Source organism: Larimichthys crocea, chromosome XXI, assembly GCF_000972845.2.
Source record: "Larimichthys crocea isolate SSNF chromosome XXI, L_crocea_2.0, whole genome shotgun sequence".
NCBI classification, from domain to species: domain Eukaryota; kingdom Metazoa; phylum Chordata; class Actinopteri; family Sciaenidae; genus Larimichthys; species Larimichthys crocea.
The window spans coordinates 18,002,392-18,021,897 of record NC_040031.1 but is presented as its reverse complement, the minus strand read 5'-3'; the positions used below and the strand labels follow the sequence as shown (position 1 = coordinate 18,021,897).

The 19,506-nt window shown below is 39.7% G+C and overlaps 1 long non-coding RNA gene across 1 annotated transcript in view; it reads right to left on the bottom strand.

Annotated features, from left to right (window-relative positions):
• Positions 1–9,052: 9,052 nt before the first annotated feature.
• LOC113744222 (uncharacterized) overlaps positions 9,053–19,506 on the bottom strand; it is a 139,387-nt gene continuing 128,933 nt past the window's right edge. Inside the window, exon 6 of the long non-coding RNA XR_003461367.1 lies at positions 9,053–9,284. This is a non-coding gene — a long non-coding RNA (uncharacterized LOC113744222). The remainder of the gene's footprint in view (positions 9,285–19,506) is intronic.

The window sequence follows — 19,506 nt, the reverse complement described above, 5'->3', positions numbered from 1 at the left end:
CAAATAATGTAAAGACAACATGATGATAATACTTTGTAATCCTTTGAAATGGCACGAGGAAGTCATGCTTTGTTTGTGCGAGCGTTTACAGCGCACTTCCTTTGTGAAGCTGAATAGACAGTGTTTGAAGTTTTGTTCCAGATATTTTCCACATGTGGTATTACAGCTAATGACCTTATAACTCAGGTTTGTGGACATTTTAAAACAGGCCGGCTGTTGATTTATCGGAGTGTAATTCACTTTACAAACATGCATTAATAGAATAAAAGTACTTCAGTTCACTCTGTACATGATCAAGTTTAATCTCTGTCTTATCGTTGTATAAAGTAAATAAACATGTATGTGGTGCTGCATGATTCATCATTTAAATACAGCGGCAGCTATTATTATTTCTGGGCTTGTTCTCTTGAATTGTTTTAATTGGATATTAGAAACTAGGTTACTGTTTTTCAGGTCATGCTCAGAGAGACATGGGCCAAAATATCTTGGAGTAAAAGAGGGCCAAACTGTTTTCTGAATATTCCCTGTCCCCTAACAATGAGCCTGTGCTCTGCATAAACAGTATTGCTCCGACAACATTTTTCAGTCCTCAGCCATTTCTAGGGCAAGCTCGGACCCCTGGGAGTTTACAAAAATATCCACAATATCAGAGAGGCTGTTCCTTTTTTTTCTGAAGCTCACCTGTTTTGTTTCCAAGGGCCACAAAAGTCAACTGGAGCTGCTCGACACCTGACAACAAAAGGTTATGAAATCACTCTTATTTGCAGGTTTTGGGAATTGGCAGCAGTTTGCCCCTTTTGTTTTTTAACACACATATGTTGGCACTATTTTATATGTACTTCACGGGTAAATAACACAATGCTTTTCAACTGCACTGCGCTATAAATCTTGGTGATCTATTGACAGTTTAAAAAGAGTCTGTAATGATAGCACCATGGGTACACACATCACGTAAAAGTAACCAGATGCCGCATAATGAGTGCCATTCACCCAAAGTTTAAATCTAGGTTTAAATCAAATTAAAGCACCACATTCGCATGATGCCATTACTGGAATCTGACATGAAAGCTTTTGATACATAATCTGCTTCAGAACATTCAACTGTTTTTCTGAAATTATGGACGGTAACTTTTAGAATGAGATGAACAAGCATACAGTGTGGTTTCCCTGGGTTTTATTCAATTTAAGGCTCCATAAAAACTTAAATTAGATTTGCCCATGTTAGTTTTGTACGTCTAACTGCACATGTTCAGTAGATCTCCTGTAAAATGCATCAGTGGCAATATGTTTTTTAAACATTGTTGACAGCCTTGCAGGTAAAGACTTTGTTCTTCATTTTTTAAACAGCAGTCATCCGATTAACATAAAAGTAACAATACTGCAGAGTTAAGTTATGACCATGACTTATAAATGTGTCACCTTAATTTATAACAAATTTAATTTTCTGGTCAGTTTGGTGAATTAAATGGCAATAAATCCCGGAAGTGACTACTCCTAACAAGCCAGAGTTGTAGACTTTTTACTGCAATGCTTTTTAGATACCTGACCTACTGCATCTTCTAAAGTTGTTGCCTAAGGTCTTGTACCTTTGACTTTTTCAGTTAACCAGATTTTTACTCCTACATTTAAACTGATGATTCAGATAAGGTAATCTTATGCCCATCCAAGTGTTAAAAAATGCTCTGTCACGTAACATTGTCTATGAAATTTTCATTTCCAGAACCAAAGTCACCTGTTATCTTATACTGCAACTTCATGTGTAACCCTGTTGTCTGTTTTATTCAGTTATGGCAATTTTTAATGCCTAAAAGTTAAACATTAAAAAAATAAAGAACTGATTGTTCTGCACAAGTTAATCTGCGCTGATAAGAGCCAGCCAAGAAATAAGGAGACAGAAAGCTGTGTCTTTAAATGTTTGTAGGAACAGGATGTCTTCAGTTGTTTACAAAGCCTTTGGCAGGTTGATAAGCAGAGCAGCATAATTCTTCAAATTAACCACAATATCAATTATTGTCAGATTTAATAGTAGAAAAGTGACTAAACATAATTATTTCAAGAGGATCAAAGAGTTGATTCTCCTTTAACCATTTTCAAACAGATATTTTCTCTAAGTCTAAGTTCATAGTGTGCCGACAAGCAAAGAACGACTTACAGTACTGCAGCATGTAACTTTAAACACTTGAAATGTCAGGCATAGCACAGCAAATTACTAATTTCCTGTCTGTGTGTATGGCAGCAGGAAGTTAGAGATACATCCTCCCCTCTGGCTGAAGGGAAGGAAACAGTGTGAATGGAGAGGGGATGTCACTGACCTCTCTGGAGAGAGTCAAGGCTTGACCTTGAAGCCTAGCTGACTAAACAGAGGATTTTAATCACTCAGCACTGAACATGGACCTCACTATCACAGTTCCTATCTGATCTGATATTCCTATGGCTCATACTGTGTATTTGATATTTATTTTTTCATAGACAAAAGCAGCTGGAGACATTATTTTGAATTCAGGATACTCCGCCTAAAGATAGTTAGAGATAGAGTATTTGGGATATTCCAACAGCTTAGTAAGAGTCAAGTTTGTTTTTACCATAATAATAACAGATTTTTGCCTGTTCTTGTACTTAATATCCAAACTCTTTCACTGATTTTGGTGAAACTGGATCATCATTTATGAAGGAAATTCTGGTTTTCCCTCTGATGTTCTTCAGTTGCTGTGCATCAACTATAGCTGCTGTTAGCTAATGTTAGCTCAGTTTATTAGCTGGGCTGCCCAGACTATCAGCTTAGAGCACCAGTGTAGTGTTGGTATTTTCAGGCTTTTCATCGAGGAGGTTTTCAGGGTTGGGGCATGGGGGAATGCTGACAGAGAGCTGGGCAATGTAACTGGAATCAGTAGTCTCTATGCACGTAAAGGCAGAGGTGAAGAGGACAACAGGGGAAGCTAAGAAGAGAAAAGTAGAGAGTGACCGAGCAAGAAGTCGCTGGACAAGAGTAAATCTGGGACTGACTTTTAGTCATTGGAGAGAGCTTGGTGAAATAAAAGGCTGAAAGACAGACGCCGAGCTGGGCTTCTTGCTGTTGGACTAGTAAGTAATATTAGCTGTCTTGTGTTGCGTTGCATTTGCTTGATGTTTGGTTGTTAGCAAAGTTGTCCACTCGCTAGTTTTTGATTGATCAAAAGTAATGAAATCATAACAGATACATTGATATTACACTCTGCTAAACCTAAATAATACAAATTTCTATGCAGTGTTGCTTTAAGGTTTGGTTTAAGCAAGCAAAAAACATCTTCATGAATTGTCAGATAAACGATGTGTAGATGGACTATCCAAATATAGAGTCAACTGAAGTGTAACTTCATGTTCTTAATAACGATTCCTGACATTTCAGTTCAGTAGTAGTTGGTTAATACAGACGAAACAGTGACTGTGAACTAGATCTACATCAGGTGCTCATCCAGTTGAACACACATGTTGTCTTAGAGTCAGTACTCATCCCACAAAACCTAACATGCTACATGCGTTGGATCATAAAGGTAAGAAGCAACATCCTGGATTTATGAGCCTGCAACATGGGATGAAACCATTTGGTTTTTATTATTCCATTTACTCTTAGCCGGACCACAAAGTGGTTCTGAGAGCCTGTTTTATGTATTCAGCTGCCTTCCCCTCAACAAGCATGTGGAGCCGCTTAAATAAACCATCAACCAGAGCACAGCTGCAACAACAACCGATCGATCGGAGGCAGGTTACCGTCTGAACACTGCGCCGCCAGCACGCTGGCTTCAGCAGGTGGGGTGGGAGTTGTAATTTGCTGCTGAAGGGCTTTTGTGCCTGCCTGACTTCAGAAAAACTGTAACTTGTGCCTCCCTTGATAGATAGCCATGAAGGCTGATAGAATGTGTGTGTTTGGGTGAGATTCGCCGCTGTATAAACAATCGACTCCCTACCTTCCACAACATCTGGGAACTCTCAAGTATTGAGGCAGAAACAAATAACCAGGGACTTGTTAGTTTCTGATTAGATTTTAAACAACTCATCATGGCTCATGGAGTTCCCCTCACTGTGCTGCGTGGCCAGTCACACAGGAATACACGAGACAGAAAACAAATGAACATGGAGCACGCATCAGAATTCAGACAGACTTTTCGTGAAATATCACCAATTACACGCTTATATGTCTTTTTTTTTACGCATACAGTCAAGAGTTTTCAACCACTTTTAAAGACAGACTCTTCTAGTTACAATAAAGCAAACTGCTCTAAAGACGAGGGGCCTCACTGGCATGACAAAGATGGCTATCTCTCAGTGGTATTTAATTCCCCGAATTCTGTGTTCTCACTCTCCTTAATCTCCTCGTTCAAACAAACAAGCAGCGTCAGATTCTTCTCCCCGTCGGTCAACTCAGCCGTGTTTGCCAGCTCTCCTTGAATGAAGACTGTCCACATTATCAGTAATCCTCTTGTCTGTCTTAGTCTGAAGTCTGGTTGAGCGTTGTGAGTAAAGTCTGGATGTTTCTTTGGCTTAGAAAAAAAAATAAAGGAATTCCTTTTTTTTTCTTTTTTTTGCATGAAAGAATATCATTGCTCGCATAAACAGCATCAGTTTGCAGAGGGAAGACGTATGCCGGAGCCAGAGACAAAAAGTGTTATAATGAAATCCATCCACATGAATTTACTCATAAAGCAAAATCACTTATGATGCATCAATGGATTAAATATTGATCTTGTTTTACTAACACATAGTGTAAGCATACAGTTGCAGCCTTTGAAAATTACATTATCGTGCTTTCACAACTTTTATTGGCACAGCTGTACAACCACCGAGCTGTAGTTTAACACAATATCAAACTACATCTGCCTCACACACCTTGTTGTGTTGCCTTGTTCTGTCTCTCCATGCGCTCGACACATTTAAACGTTTTCTCTCACACATACATAAGCTCACACAATCGTGTCGGCTGCAGCTGAACTTTTGCACTGCAGCATGGCGCAGGTTCTGCCCCTGCAAATCCGGTTGCTAGACAATCTAAGCCAATTACAGTATGAGGGCAAATGTTTAACCTCTATAATATACATTTCCCAGCCTCTTTCTCCGAGCTTGCTTGTCATCCCCTGGAGAAGAGTTATGCACCAGGGCCCAGTGTCCCAGGCGACCCAGTTTGAATTGGCTCAATTCATTAAGCCAGGACCCGTGCACAAGCCCGAGTTCACACGGCGAAGACACTTGCAGCAAACAGCTGCTGCACATTCCTGATGGGAGGGCTAGGCAGATGTCCAAGGAAAATCAAAGGGAGAGACAGGGGAAAGTTTATGAGCCAGCGTTTGCCAACCTCAATGAGAAGCTCTCCATCCCCTCCTCAAAGACAGGGTGCAGCTGGCGGAACTCGTGGCCCTGTCCTGTTTGCGGCTCCCCTGGTTCTCCCTCTCCCACTCACAAACACTGCAACAACTCAGCATGCTGACAACATCAGTTGTCTCCTCGGTGCTCTCTATTTGAACCGCAACCACTTTGGCACAAGCAGAGGTGGTCTGGCTGAGGGGTTTGGAGTAATCATTAAATTTTATTCCTTTGACACTGTCACACTGAACCAATTTATTGTAACATTAAACCTAAAAATAAAAGTTAAGAATGTGCAGCCTTTGGGAAACAGAAATGCTGTAAACATTTTGTTTGGGGTCTGCTTAGAATTTGAAAACATGCAATTGGGATCTTAAAATCAATGAGGAGATGGCACTGGATTTTAAAGTTTTTTGACTATATAAACAGGCATATTTTCGTCTGTAACTGAAGAGTTACAGAAGGAAATTCATTTTGTATTTCTGTAATAATCTATAACTGGAAACATAAGCCTGTTTTACTGCTGCTGTTACAAAATTTACCAATGCAAACAAACATGTTTGATGTCTGCTTATGATTTTAAAACAATGCAGGTATTTTTTCATGCTTTACTGAGGAGCTTACATATTAGATAGGGAATCATTATTGTGTGTGTTCTTCATATAATCATAATTGGAAATGTGCCTGTTTTACTGCTGCATTTCCAAAATATACTAAAGTAAACAAGCCTCTTATAGAATCAGAAAACATAACGAACAATTACTGTTAAAGGGGACAGCAGGCTCCAGTGCTGTTGAGTATCATTGCTCGCGCCTTTGAAGACAACTCTCAAATATCACAGTGCCTCCAGCGCTGTGCAGTCCTCTCATTCATCACTTTACAAACAAGGACAGGAGCATGGTCATGCTTACATTTCTCTCTCTGTGATACTTTTTCTTTGTCCCACATGCCACCTCCTAACCCACTACTGTCTCAGCTCTATCCCTCTCCACCACCTCCCGCTCATCTCCACCCCTGCTCCATTGCACACAAACACAGCGTGATGCCAGTTGTAATCACTGTTGGACACAATTTCAGGGACAATTTGAAGACTATTTATTATCCTTGGTAAATAAAAAAATAAAAAAACAGGGGACAAGCGTTTTGTGGATGTTCATTTGAGACCCATTGACAGGTTTATAAAATGGATCACTCGCATGATAATTATTGCACATGTATAATCTTTGTGTTTTTCCATTTTAAATAATTTGATTCGTTTTGAATAAACACGTTTACATGTCCTCATATTCTCCTGGTTTGACACTCAAATACAATTTGACTTTTAATTAAATACTTGGACTTTTCAAATAAAGTGAAATATAAGCTTGCTAGCTAGCTTTGCAACCTACAGACAGTTACCTCACACAGATAATTAAGCTGTAATGTAAAATGGAGTCCAAGGTATAACCGGCATTTAATCTACAGTGGTGAATAAGCTCCTGCCTGGTTACTAAATTGAATATGAAGCCTGAGAGCGTTCCCCTGGGAAAAACTGTGATAAAACTACCGGTAAATGGTGCTGTATCCATTCGTGGCCTCTTCAGATTAGGTGGAGGGGACAAACTCCCCTCCAGGGGAAAGTTCCTCAGCAGGGCTCCAGGTAACACAAACCTCTTAATCACACATGACCTGGCAGCTAAGAGAGAGTTAAGCAGCAGCATGGGGCCTCCCATAGTGTTCCCTCCCTTCCTACAACATCATTAGCAGAGGCACATGGTCCGCCTGCATCCATCCCAGTGTTTACAAACAGCATCATCAGCGACATGCCAGAGAAACTGTAGCTTATTTTAGAAATTTGCTTATGATGAATTGGAAAGCTTTACGGTCTATACTAAACTATCTGGATCAAGCAAGTTCCATATCAAGCCAAGACTTTGGTGTAAACATTTCTAATCTGCCGTGCCAAATGTGTTTAACCAGACTGCCACTGTATCATGCCAGTATGAGTCAGTTCTGACAAAATGCAATGATTGTTTTTCAGCAGCAGATAAAAATCATTACAAACGCCATCATGTTTAATGAGGCCTTTACAACTGAAAAAATACGGCGTTTATGTATCTTTGTGCAAGACTGTATAGATCTCTCCTTCAGCATGGCGGTGCACTTGCACAAGTTCATTTATCAAAGGGAACTTTTTAAAGGGAAAAACATCCTGAACAGTGGTTGAAGGTTTATATGTCATCAGCCATTAGTGCGACCCGAGGTGGTGCTCAATAGAGGAAGAGTCTGTGTGCCCTTGGAAAAAGCTGACAGCGGCTCTACAATATTTTGGTACAAGAGTCTATAAATATAACATATGTAACACGTTCATCTGTGACAGGCGCGGGTTTTGCGCTGCTATGTGTACTTTACTGAAGGTACAATGACAATTGTGTCAGCTGGATATGATCACAACCTTGGGTCGAATACTCAATGTCCTCCATTGTAAATTATTCTGCTTTGGATCAAGAGGCTTCAGCGGGCAAACAATAATAATAGTGTTCTGTTGTTTATTGCAAAAGAAAGTGGTTTCTTTCTCCTTTTAGTCATTAATTTGAAGTAAAATGAAGTAAGCAAGGTTACTGAGAGGTGACTAACGGAAATGTAAATTTTACACGGTCAGTGTTGTCCAGCTACGTTGCAACAGTTGAGCTGGACGTATAAAAAAGTCACATAAAAAGTCATATAAAAAATATTAAAAAGTTGCCAATTGGCTTGAATCAAGACAATGAACAATATAAATGGTCAAACGGAGATCTTTTTAAAGGGAAAGTTTGTGTATTTTAAGTAAGTGGGGTTGTATGAGGTATCCATAGTGCTCAGACCAAAGCAGAGCTAGGCACTGCTGCGGATGGGGGCAGCAACAAAACATATTTTGGCCACATAAAATTGACAAAATCAAAAAATGAATACTGGTTGAAGTGTATGCTGTATTTAGAATATTTCCACTGTTTTACCTTGCTGTCTTTAAACTTCCATATTCCTAAGCAGATCAGAGTTACAGCAGCACAACCAGAAACACAAGCACATACACATAAATAAAGTTTTAATCCCAGTGTCCTGAATGTATTTTCTGAGAACCCCCTACAGCAAAGGTTTAATGACTTTATGTTTTGTTTTGTTTTTTACCATATATAGCTGCTTGCTTACTGGCACCTGATGGTTATCACATTGTTCTTGGATATTATCATACAAAATACATTTGATAAAAGATCATGTTTGAGTATTGATTCCTTCAACACTTGAACAACACTCTTCCACGATGTAAATTGTAAATTTCAAAGTGCACGGCTTTGGCAACAACTTTTGCAAAGGGCAAAGGCTAAAGGAGGTCTTTAAGACCTGGGGCAGTTGCTCCATGCGCTGGAATGCAGAGGGAGGCTTGTAAATTAGAGACCTAATGAAAACTCTCTGGTGTCCAACTGAAGCAATCATCTGGTTAGAATCAACTAGTTATTCCACTAATTTCCCCACCGCTCTCTCCATGCCCTGAATGCCTAATTTAGAAGAAAAGTGCATGTTCCATTTTACACACCTGCAGTTTGAACTCAAGACTGTGATCCCTTCTGAAACGTTCTCTTCACTTTAAAAGCAAGACAATAAATCAAAGTGAAGAAACCAATATATCTAAAAATACCTCTGAATTGACAAACCAGTTGTAAATAACTAATTAAAACTTAAATTTGTTTGGTTATTTAAATCCAGTTTATTGAAGTTTCTTAAATGATCAAATACATTTATTTTAATTTAATTTTTAATACTCGTCATAGGAGAAGTAGTTGCCTAAAACACGGTCTAAAACATCTCCCCAAAGATGTGGTCACTACCTTCCTTGGAGTTATTCAACCTTTCACCCACTGGGCCTCCCAAATCTGACCTTTAACCAGATGCCATTTGCTTAAAATCTCCCTGCCAGTTTCAACCTCTGGAATCTGCAACACATTATAAGAGGAGAAGGGAACAAAGGCAGTAGATTAGAGGCCAGCCTGGTTATTAGTTTGCTGATACAGTTTTACAAGGGTCAAATGCAATGATAGGGAAAACAAGTTGAGGAAGAAAAGGTGCTTTTTATAAGATAAAAAAGTAAAGGCTCCTAATAGAGCTGTCGAAAATGTCATCATGACAACTTTTCTTTACAAAAAACAAACAAATAATAAAAATAAACATACATCTAGTTTGCAGCTGCAAAGCTGTAATGTAAAAAATTAAAATACAGTGTACATGTAGATCTGCAAGTTTTGTATGATAACAGCAAATTGTCTTTTAGTGTGTAGCAATGCTGCTACATGCCCGTGTTTTGTTTCTTTTGCTCTCTTGGTGGCTGCATGTGGACTGAATATAAAATGGTCCATTTTTCCTGTTTCCACTTGTCGTCTTTGCTTTCTTTAAATGTCTTTGTAGGTTTTGCTCCCCCTCAGTCGCACATTATCTCAGTTAGAAAGTGTGTTTTTACCAGGGAGGGCAGCAGTGAGTGGAGGTGCTGATGTATTGAGCAAAGTTGCTTGTCTTTGCTGAAAGCTTTTGTTTCCTGGGGCTCTCTATTCATCACAAAGCCTTTGGTGGGAAGAGACATAAAGACAGGCTGTGACCCTGGTGTGAGCCCTTTGACCTCTGTGAACCCAAGGGGACAGATTTTCAGCAACTGTGCAATCACTATTAGTTGACCGCAGGGTCTGTAGTGGAAAATGGCTGGAGCCAGACAAAGTGAATGGAGGGACATGGTGGGAAAATCTGGTAATTTATAGAAGTTGAGAGTCTATTTCAAAAGAGGTGATGGTGGATCAGCTGACATGTGGGGTCAAAGGTGATGTTTGGGCATGATTTCCTGCCTGTGTTACTGTAACATCTGTGTGTTAAGAGACGTCTGGGACTAAAGCATTTTGACCCTCAGGGGCGTGATTCTGAAAAAAAAAAAAAAAAAAAAGTAAACGCTACAGTTAAGAGTGCTGATGTCAATGACCGTGTTTGACATGAAGCCCTCTGGACAAGATAAAATCCTCACACCACTGGAAAAAAAATCTATTGTTTGTCTTCACTACTGCAGCACATTTAAACATTATAACCTTTTAATGTAGCATTAAATGTAAATGTAAACAATTGCGGAATGACTTACCACCACGACTTTTAGCGTTTCACTTCATTAAATTCACTTTGAAAGACAAAAGACTCTCCTGTAGAATGACTCTGGTCATGGCTCTCCTATGAGACCGGCTGTGATAAAGTGGATCGTTTTGGCTCTTGCACTGTCATCTACAAGTGTCCAAGTAAAGAAATACTGGGAGTCCCCAGCCCCAGGGCTAGCCATTAAGTAAATTGGCCTCTCTAGACCTATAGCTGTGTCACTGTCCGTGACGAGCTGCCACCTATTTGACCCATGGATAGGAGTCCAGTGCTGACCAGCAGCTGTTCTGTGGGCTTGTCTTTCCAAGCCTGGGAAGTGGTTCCTAATTAGCCTCCCACACCCATAAATGTGTCCAGTAGGTCAGTCACTCGGCACTCATTGATCGCACTGATGTGTTCTGTGCTGAGGTTTGACTTAAGCTCCTTCATCAAAACGAATGAGAGGCAGTAGGTGACACAAGCAGCCTGTACGTGTCAATAAGGCCCTCAGAGGTAAACATCTTATTGGAGCAAATAGATGAGTTAGCTCGAACTGATTCTTATAGATTTACGACGTCCGAAACATAAAATAAAATAAAATAAAATGGCGTCGATTCATTAAACATGAGATGTAATATTTGATTGTAGAGGTGAAACAGGATGAAAAAGAATATTCCCTCTCCTGTTTCTATCATCACTGGTGTTCCCTTCAGATTTATCTCTAATGTCCTATTACAGACATCATGACCGGGTCAATACTTCAGCAGTAGCGACCGCTGGTTATGACGGTAATGATAAATGGATGGAGCTACACTCAGCCTGAGCACAATATCATCTCTGGCGTGTTAGACACAGGGTTCTCCTTTACCGAAGTCACAGGAAACAAGTCTTGAGGGCCTGCCCTCCACAATCACTCCTCCAGATATTTTTCTCGTCCTTTTCTATCCTCTATGAGTTGTTTTTCTTTCATTTAGCTGGCCTCCACCAATAAAAATGCAAGCCAATTTTCCAGCGCATTAACCCAAGAGATCTTTAATACACAAGAGTTTTGGTGCAAAGGGGACGGCGAGGCTTCATGGAAAGATGGATGGGCCTGCCGACTAAGAGTGGGCAGTTTTCCCACTGCCCTGGTCTCAGCCTGGGACAAAGGCCTCATTGAGTGTGATGCTTGACATCAGCATCATAAACTAGTCATTGCTACAAAGACTCTGACACTTTAAAGTACCAGCTACTGCCGCTTTCTTTTCTCTCCTTGTTACAGCATTGCTTAGGCTAATCACGTCACTGGCAGTTCTTCCTGTTTTTTTTCTAATCACGTCAATGCAAAGACTTTAAAATGTAAAATAACGTCAAGGGGCATTGTTTATTACATTTTAGATCGTCACTTTCAGGCAATTACATAAAAAGAGAATCTAAAAGATTTGAGTTTATCTTGATTTTGGTGACACCTTTGGTGATAAGCAGTCACTGCTATGGTTTTGTGCCCAACGTACCATGATATGATGCTTAATGTTACAATCACAAAATTTGTGGGTGCATCACATCCTGACAGACGCAGGGTGTTTTTAAAGAAATGCAATAACTATTATATAAAATCAAGTCACAATGTATAGAAGATTTATAAGAGAAAACAATGCATATTGTACATTTAAGCATATGCAGGGATTGGCTTGAGGGTATATGACCATGGGGATTATGGGTATGTATGTGTATTATGTGTCTGCTATCTCTTACTTTTGTACTTTTTATTTTACCTGTTTATTTATTCTAAAATGTGCATGCATGAATCTGATCACAGTGGATAAGAATTTTCTGACCACATTTAATTCATATATGTTGCTCATAAACAATAGTTCAAAGAACTTAATAAGTAAAATACAATACATAGTTGTCTTGCAGATTATTGGTATTCTACATTAGTTTGATTGAGTTTATTGTCTGGTTTCATATAAGTCAACAACTCCAGTATTAGAGGAGGATTATGTAACAAAAAAAACAAAAAAACAAACAAAGAAAAAACAGCTCAATAACCTTAAAGTTGTGGCATCAATAAGACAAGGAGATATGAGTATGCCCGTGTCAATGGAAGTCTGATCCTCAAACATGATGTCAGCTCAAAGCCAGTTTCAGATTTTCAATGTCATGGAAAAAGGCAAGGGTGCACTTTAATAGATTAAACACTGAGAGCCAGACAACTGTGCTGCCAGGGAGGTGCTGATGGATGCAGTCACATTTAATATGAATTCATGCTGGATTGCAACAAAAAGTACAGACGGCACTGCTTGAAACAGAAACAGCACAGAGGAAATTCTTTAACAACGTTATCCCGAGGGGGAAACTTCTTACAAAATAGAAACATTAGTTAGCTTTTACGAAAACATTGAGAGACAATGAAAAGAAATATGAAATAACATACACATAAACTGTTGTTAAGGTGTTTCTTTTTCTTTTTTTAAGCATTAAAATTATACAGCTTAAAATAGTTAAAAATGTTTAACTTAAATTGCCTCGTCTGTATTTCCCTCTTACATTCATTTACATCGCCTTCATTGGTCAACTCATAATGATGTTTGACTTGAAGCAATAATTGCTCTCAAGGGGTGTTGCTGCAGTAGGCTACATTAGAAGACAAAGCGTCTTAATGGAGAAGTGTGTGACAATGACAGAAATAGTGTTTTTATGAGTTTGTGTGTGTGTGTGTGTGTGTGTGTGAGAGAGGGTAAAAAACAAGGGGGGGAGGGTGTAGTAGGGTGACGCTCAGACTGAACTCATATACAGGGAAACAGCTGCTTCACATTGCTAACCCCTGGAACAATGTGAAGATAGTATGTTTAGACAGGTTTGGGCAAGAATGGAGGTCACCAAACCTTTAGGGGAGATGTCAGTCGTAGCTGTCAGACACTGGAAACACACAGCGAAATTACATTAGTCCTCACCGGCTTGTACTGCAGTTTTACTACTGTTCTAATCCTGCAGGGTAATGCAAGAATAATTTGAAGACGAAATGACATTTTCCTCCACTGGCTCCTGTTTATTTCCTCGGTGAGTTTGTTGCAAGGATGCAATTCACACTTAAGTAGCAGACCACCTGTCACTGATGCTATTCTGCATGGTTACAGAGGGATCCAAGTTGGTCTGATCACAGGCTTTAAAGAAAGCAAAGACCTTAAAGACGTGTGACACTATTCATCGTCGTCATCGACAACCTCGCAGCTGCCCCGTCGATCTATAGGGCGAAGTACTCCACCGAGTTTTTGTCACCTATTTACGCAGGCATGTGTAATAGATCCTTCATGTGTTTGGAAGAAAACTTCAAGGTCTGGACGTTATCACCCTTGCCAGTTGGCTCTTACATGTCTTTGAGTCTATATTTAAATAGTGTAAAATGATGAAGAATGAGTCGACAAGGAGACCATTACACATTGGCAAGCCAGAGGCAGCTTAAGCACACTGTTCTGAGTGGGTCAGTTCAATACATTATGTCTGAAACAGTGAACGGTCACTGTCCTGCCATTATTTAAGTATATTGTTCTAGTCTGTAAATGAATGCCACTTTATGTTGCTAAATTAACTTATTATTAAAGTTTCACTTGACTTTTTTTTTTTCTAAAGGTAACATGAATTTGTTATGACAAAATGATAAAGTGAGATAATCTTTGGAGATTATTTGTGTTTTCACTCTAAACCAGCTTCCACGCCGCCCTGTCTTTTGAGTGACTGTGGCATTATTCTGTTAATAGTTATCTGTCCTCAAGTCCTTGACCTCCTCGAATTGTAAACACGTTTTTTACACCACTCTCAGCACTCTTTGACCGAGGGAGTTTTGTCGACAGTGGGGCCCAGAGATAAGCAAGCAGGGGCTGAACCTGTTCCGGCCTGCACTGCCCTCTGCAGCACCTCTGCTCCACACTCAGTCAAATTTCTCCCAGTACCGCCGGATCACATGGGTTAATCTCTCCTGACCCCGACTCCTCAAAAGCACAAGCCTGGCTCTTTTGGACTCAGTCCCAGTGAGAGCGCAATGCAGTACCGTGGAAGTATAGACCCCACACACATCCCCTTGTCCAGTGGCACCAGTTTGCAGACTTCAGAGTAGTGAAGATAAGCTTCAAGAATGTCAGGAAGTCTGACACCAATGAGCAGTATGGTAAACAAACAGTTGCAGACGTCTGCCCGCATCTCCTGCTCCTTAACGACCTTCAATTCCACCCATTTAAATGTCAAGCTGTGAAATATGGTTCTTCAGTACCGACTGATAGTTAAACAAATCATGCTGCATTCACTGTAACAAACATGTAAGCACCGAAAACTGATACAACATATTTATTACTCAACTTTCAGCCTAATTAAAATTTAAAAAATATATAACAAAGTTGCAACTTTCTACGAAGAATTATTAATAATATTCCTAAAATAATTTACTTATTCACATGACTGAACAAAGAAAGTAATAATATAATAATTTCATAACATAATAAGCTTTTCAGACCATTCCTCTACAAGCTACCTTAAATGCTAACAATAGTTAATCCAGTATTTGTCTCTTAGTGTCACTTAAAAAAAGGCCAGGTGTTAATTATACATCTCAAAGCTATAGTATGTCCTAGAACTGCGTTATGCATACATAGTCAAACAGTCCCACTGCAGCACCTTGCCAAAGGCACTTAAGTACTTTTCAGACAATATTGTATGTGATATGTCCACGGAGGTTGCAATTATATATGCATGGAAGGTAAAAGGAACAGAGCAGGATTTCTATTGGGACACCAACGCTCTGATATCCTTCCCGGGTACTTTTGATCCCTCTGGTGTAGTGAAGCAAAAAGCCAATCATTCTTAACCACATAAAAGTTAACAGAGCATGGCCTGGTATTTAGCTTTATGTTTATCTGTGTTATTAATGTGGGCAAGAGGAGCGTGGCCTGTCACTACGGGTCAGATTGGCAGGTGTTGAGCTGTTCTGACGCTGTGATTTCACAGCCTCTTTGCTCTCTGCTTCAGGTGAGTGAAATGATGCCTGCTTTAATAGGGGACTTCAAACTGACATGTGTAGGAGTATCATGAGCCTCAACAACAACAATCATCGACACTGGAAATCGCAGCTTTATGCTTTTGCACTTTTTCTCCCTCAAAGAAAAAAAAGCTGTGATGAATCGTAATTAGTGCTGAAAGAGTTGAAAAAAGATAATTCGTTGATCTGCTAAATAGACAGCGCTTTGAGACCAGATAGCATCAGGGGGACAAGTGAGTGGCGGTGGGAGAAAGGCAGATAAAGAAATGTGAGCACGTTTTTACACATTCTCTGAAACCACAGGCAATCCTGATGAAGATGATAGAGGGAGTCTCTGATTAACCATCCGGTAAGCAGGATGTATGTCCCTGCCAAGGCAGACAAATGGAACTATTGTAATGCTATGACAGTCTTTGATCATTTCTGTGTTCAGGGAGATATCTTCATCAGAAGTGCTCCTTGTTAAAGCTGTCACAGGCTAGCGGGCATAAATATTTGCACTGTGTTAGATTCAATGGGCCATCAATATACAATAATTACACTGAACGTGAACACCCTGAGGCAATTTTCAATGTTAAAGCACATGATTCGTCTTTGTACTTATTTCAATCTATGTTTTATTAAAGCTCCTTAAGATCTGAGGGAAGGACATGCGTATATAATATATAATTTTCAATTTAAATGGCACATAGTGTAAAAAATTTAAAAGTATTAATTATTTTTAATAACGTGTTAGAGTCATACTATCTTAAATGCGTGCTGTTAATGTGATTTATCCGTCGTAATTTTTAGGCTTACTGACAAAAAAATGAAGATGTTCAACTGTAGACTAATTGACCTATAACAGACAGCAGAAAACTTTTCACAGCCAGGAGCCCATCTGTATGGTTCCACTGAATATGCATGGGGCTAAGTACGGTCTAGTCGGAGCCATTAATAATCTTGTCATCACAGCCAAGAACTCCCAAGTTATTCAGTTATTGTCTAACTTATTTTGCGACTTATTTTGCAATCATGACAACACCCGCACCCCCCCTTCCATTACTACAAATGTCACAGCTGGAGTGAAAAAAAAAAAAGCAAGACCTACCAAAATGAAAGCAGTGATTCACTTTTCTTTAGCAGGATTAAAACACTTGGAGACTTTGCAAGGGATTTACTCACATACATACAAAACAGAGTGTGTGCAGAGAAGACATTTTTACTGATGTTGGCATGTTGAAGCATAACTGTGTGTGTGTGTGTGTGTGAGAGAATGTGCATGTGGGAGCTGCCCCGGCCCTATAGTGAGCAACTATCAGAAGTGAGAAGGCGGGGGGTAAGAAGACTGACGCAAGGTAGCATTTGCAATTGGGAGGTTTTGGTTTCAGGCTCTCCAGTCATCAATCATCCCGGGCCTATTCTGTTCTTTGACAGCTCAGTACAAGGCTTGACATTTAACACTCACGACCCTGGACCAGGCTGTGCTCGAGACCGGAGACTTCAGAAACACAAAAATTGAATAGAATGACACTTTTCCCCTCTTCAGTAAGTGGTAGAACTGAGGCAAAGCAGATACAAATTAATAATTCCCATCTGCAATACACTTCACTCTGGTGAAATTACTGCTTAAGGCCCCGTGTTCCCCCTTTGCCCCTTACTCTGACACACACAAAAGAGCTAAATGAGAAAGTCAAGAGGCCTCTAGGCCTATTAGACTAAATGCTAGTATGTTTTTTTTATGTGTGGATGGACTCTGTGAACTTTGTGAGAGGCAGCTTTGAAAATTGCTACACACGAAATCATTAGTAGTGTTTTGGAAAAAAAAAAGGGAGAGCAAAGATATTTTTACAGCTTAATGTTTCAGTCAGCAATGCAGCATGGAATCTGGATTAATTGCACACATTTCAAATTATAAGGGAACATTTCTCCGTCCTTAAGCCGCCTCTGATATTACACTCAGTGAAATTTCCAAGGGGAAATGAGCTTATGTTTTGTGACCACATTTGGTTTTCTGCCTTTTTTGGGTCAGTAGGTCGCTATAAACAAACAACAACAACAAAAAACAAAACACTGCTCTGATAATAATGACATCAACTGACTGTGTAGCGCAGCACTATGGCGTATAAAACATCAGATCAAATTTGAACAGGCTTTTTTTTTTTTTCAATAAGCACATCTGTCAGTCTAGAGATGCCACAATGTGACCTACCCAAAACTACACACACAAAAAAAAATGGTTCAACAGCATTATATAACAAACCCCATGCACACACACCCTCTCCCTCCTCTGTCACACACACACACGCACACATGTTCGTGACCCGTGATAACTTGACAAAAGCGTGTGATTTTCATTTACACTAGTTTCTCTCAGGCCATACAAGCATGAACCTCGCTGTCTTTCTTCCTTCGTGGATTTAGCATGTGGACACCGATAACATCGCATGGACATCAACCATATCCATTCACTCTTATGTCAGGGAATTGATAGCTTCTTTTGGATTGTGTGAGCCACAGAAAATCTCTTCCATCTTTGTGTGCGATACGCTCTGCTTGCTGCATACTAAACATGTTGCCAGACAACTGGTCATGTCTTAACTGTGAAACTGGCAACTATTGTTCGTGGTGCTATTGAACATGCCTCTAACGACTCCAAGGGCAACCTTTCATCTTGCACAAGGTACCAGGGCTCTTAAACTATTTGATATGTTCTTTAAGGCGTTTAACATTGTAACATACGTCTGCGTGCTTAGATACAAAAATATGGAACCATAAAGAAACATTAAAGTAAAAAGTTTTTTTCTTAAAAAAAAAAAAAGATGTAATGTTTTAAACAAATCATTAACAATTTATCCAAAGAAATATTTAACACAAATCTAGACCTGCTGTTTAACACTTGCACGTCTCTTGAGGATTTCTGTCATGCTTCTTAATTTGTCACTTTCAATATGAGCTGAGAGACATGACTGACACACAAAATATGAAAGTGGGCACACGCACACACACACACACACACACATACATACAAACACACCGGTGCAGATTGTTGTTCAGATGATTGGTTATGATGTCATCATAGAACAACCTCTTTTCTGAGAAAGATTCATCAGATTATGACCAAAGCCAAGCCTTGCTCGCAACACTCCACTAGCTGCACCATATGGTTGGGTCCTAAAGCCATGGGTGGAGGGTTTAATGACAGAGCGGATGTGCAGCGCACATGCCGAGGGATGTTGGGGGGATGGGCTAAAAAAACACTCATCAAGTCTTTGGCCTGGAAAGGCTGCACAAGGTCAGTTGTGCAGCGGGGGCAGGGTGAGGGAGCCAGACACATGTCTACAACAAAAGGCAGGTGACCACAGCTAAACTTTGTATTCAGAAGAAAAAAAGAGTGAACAATAAAAGTTGTTGTTGTTTTTTTTGTTTTTTTCCCCCCATCTGGTATCTTTCAAAAAGCTATTCTTTATTTAATACCATAGTATTTAAATGTGCTGACCTGTTTAGCAATTAATAACAACATCTTTCCTCAAACACACCAGGTCGATAGTATAGGCACATCACCAAAATATAGAGACATGGAGATCCAATCCTCTTGGCAAACATGCACAGCTGCCAGTGTGGGGTGTAGGGATGAGTAAACAAAGATGGACTCATAATTAATGTTTACTAAGGCTGATGCAACTGCATGACATTTCTAGTACCGCACAACTTGTCCAATGACCACGAATTATCTCTTTAAACACTTTCTTAGTCAGACATCTCTCGTTTAGAGCCGTAAACATGTTTAAACACTTAATTCTCTCACCAATTGTGTCTGCCTAATACCTCATCTCAGCGGCTAAATCGATCTGATGTCGGAAAAAGAACAATACTAAGGATGGTTCCACAACATCTGATTTTCTGCCCTCTAAACATTATGAATATGTATTTTTTAAACCCCCTAAGATTCAGGGGAAGAAATCACTTTGTTTTTGTTTTTTGTTTTTTTTATTTGGTGCATACCACTACAGACACAGCTTTAGGTAATATTAGCCCAGCAGTGGTGAGGTGGGACATGGGGC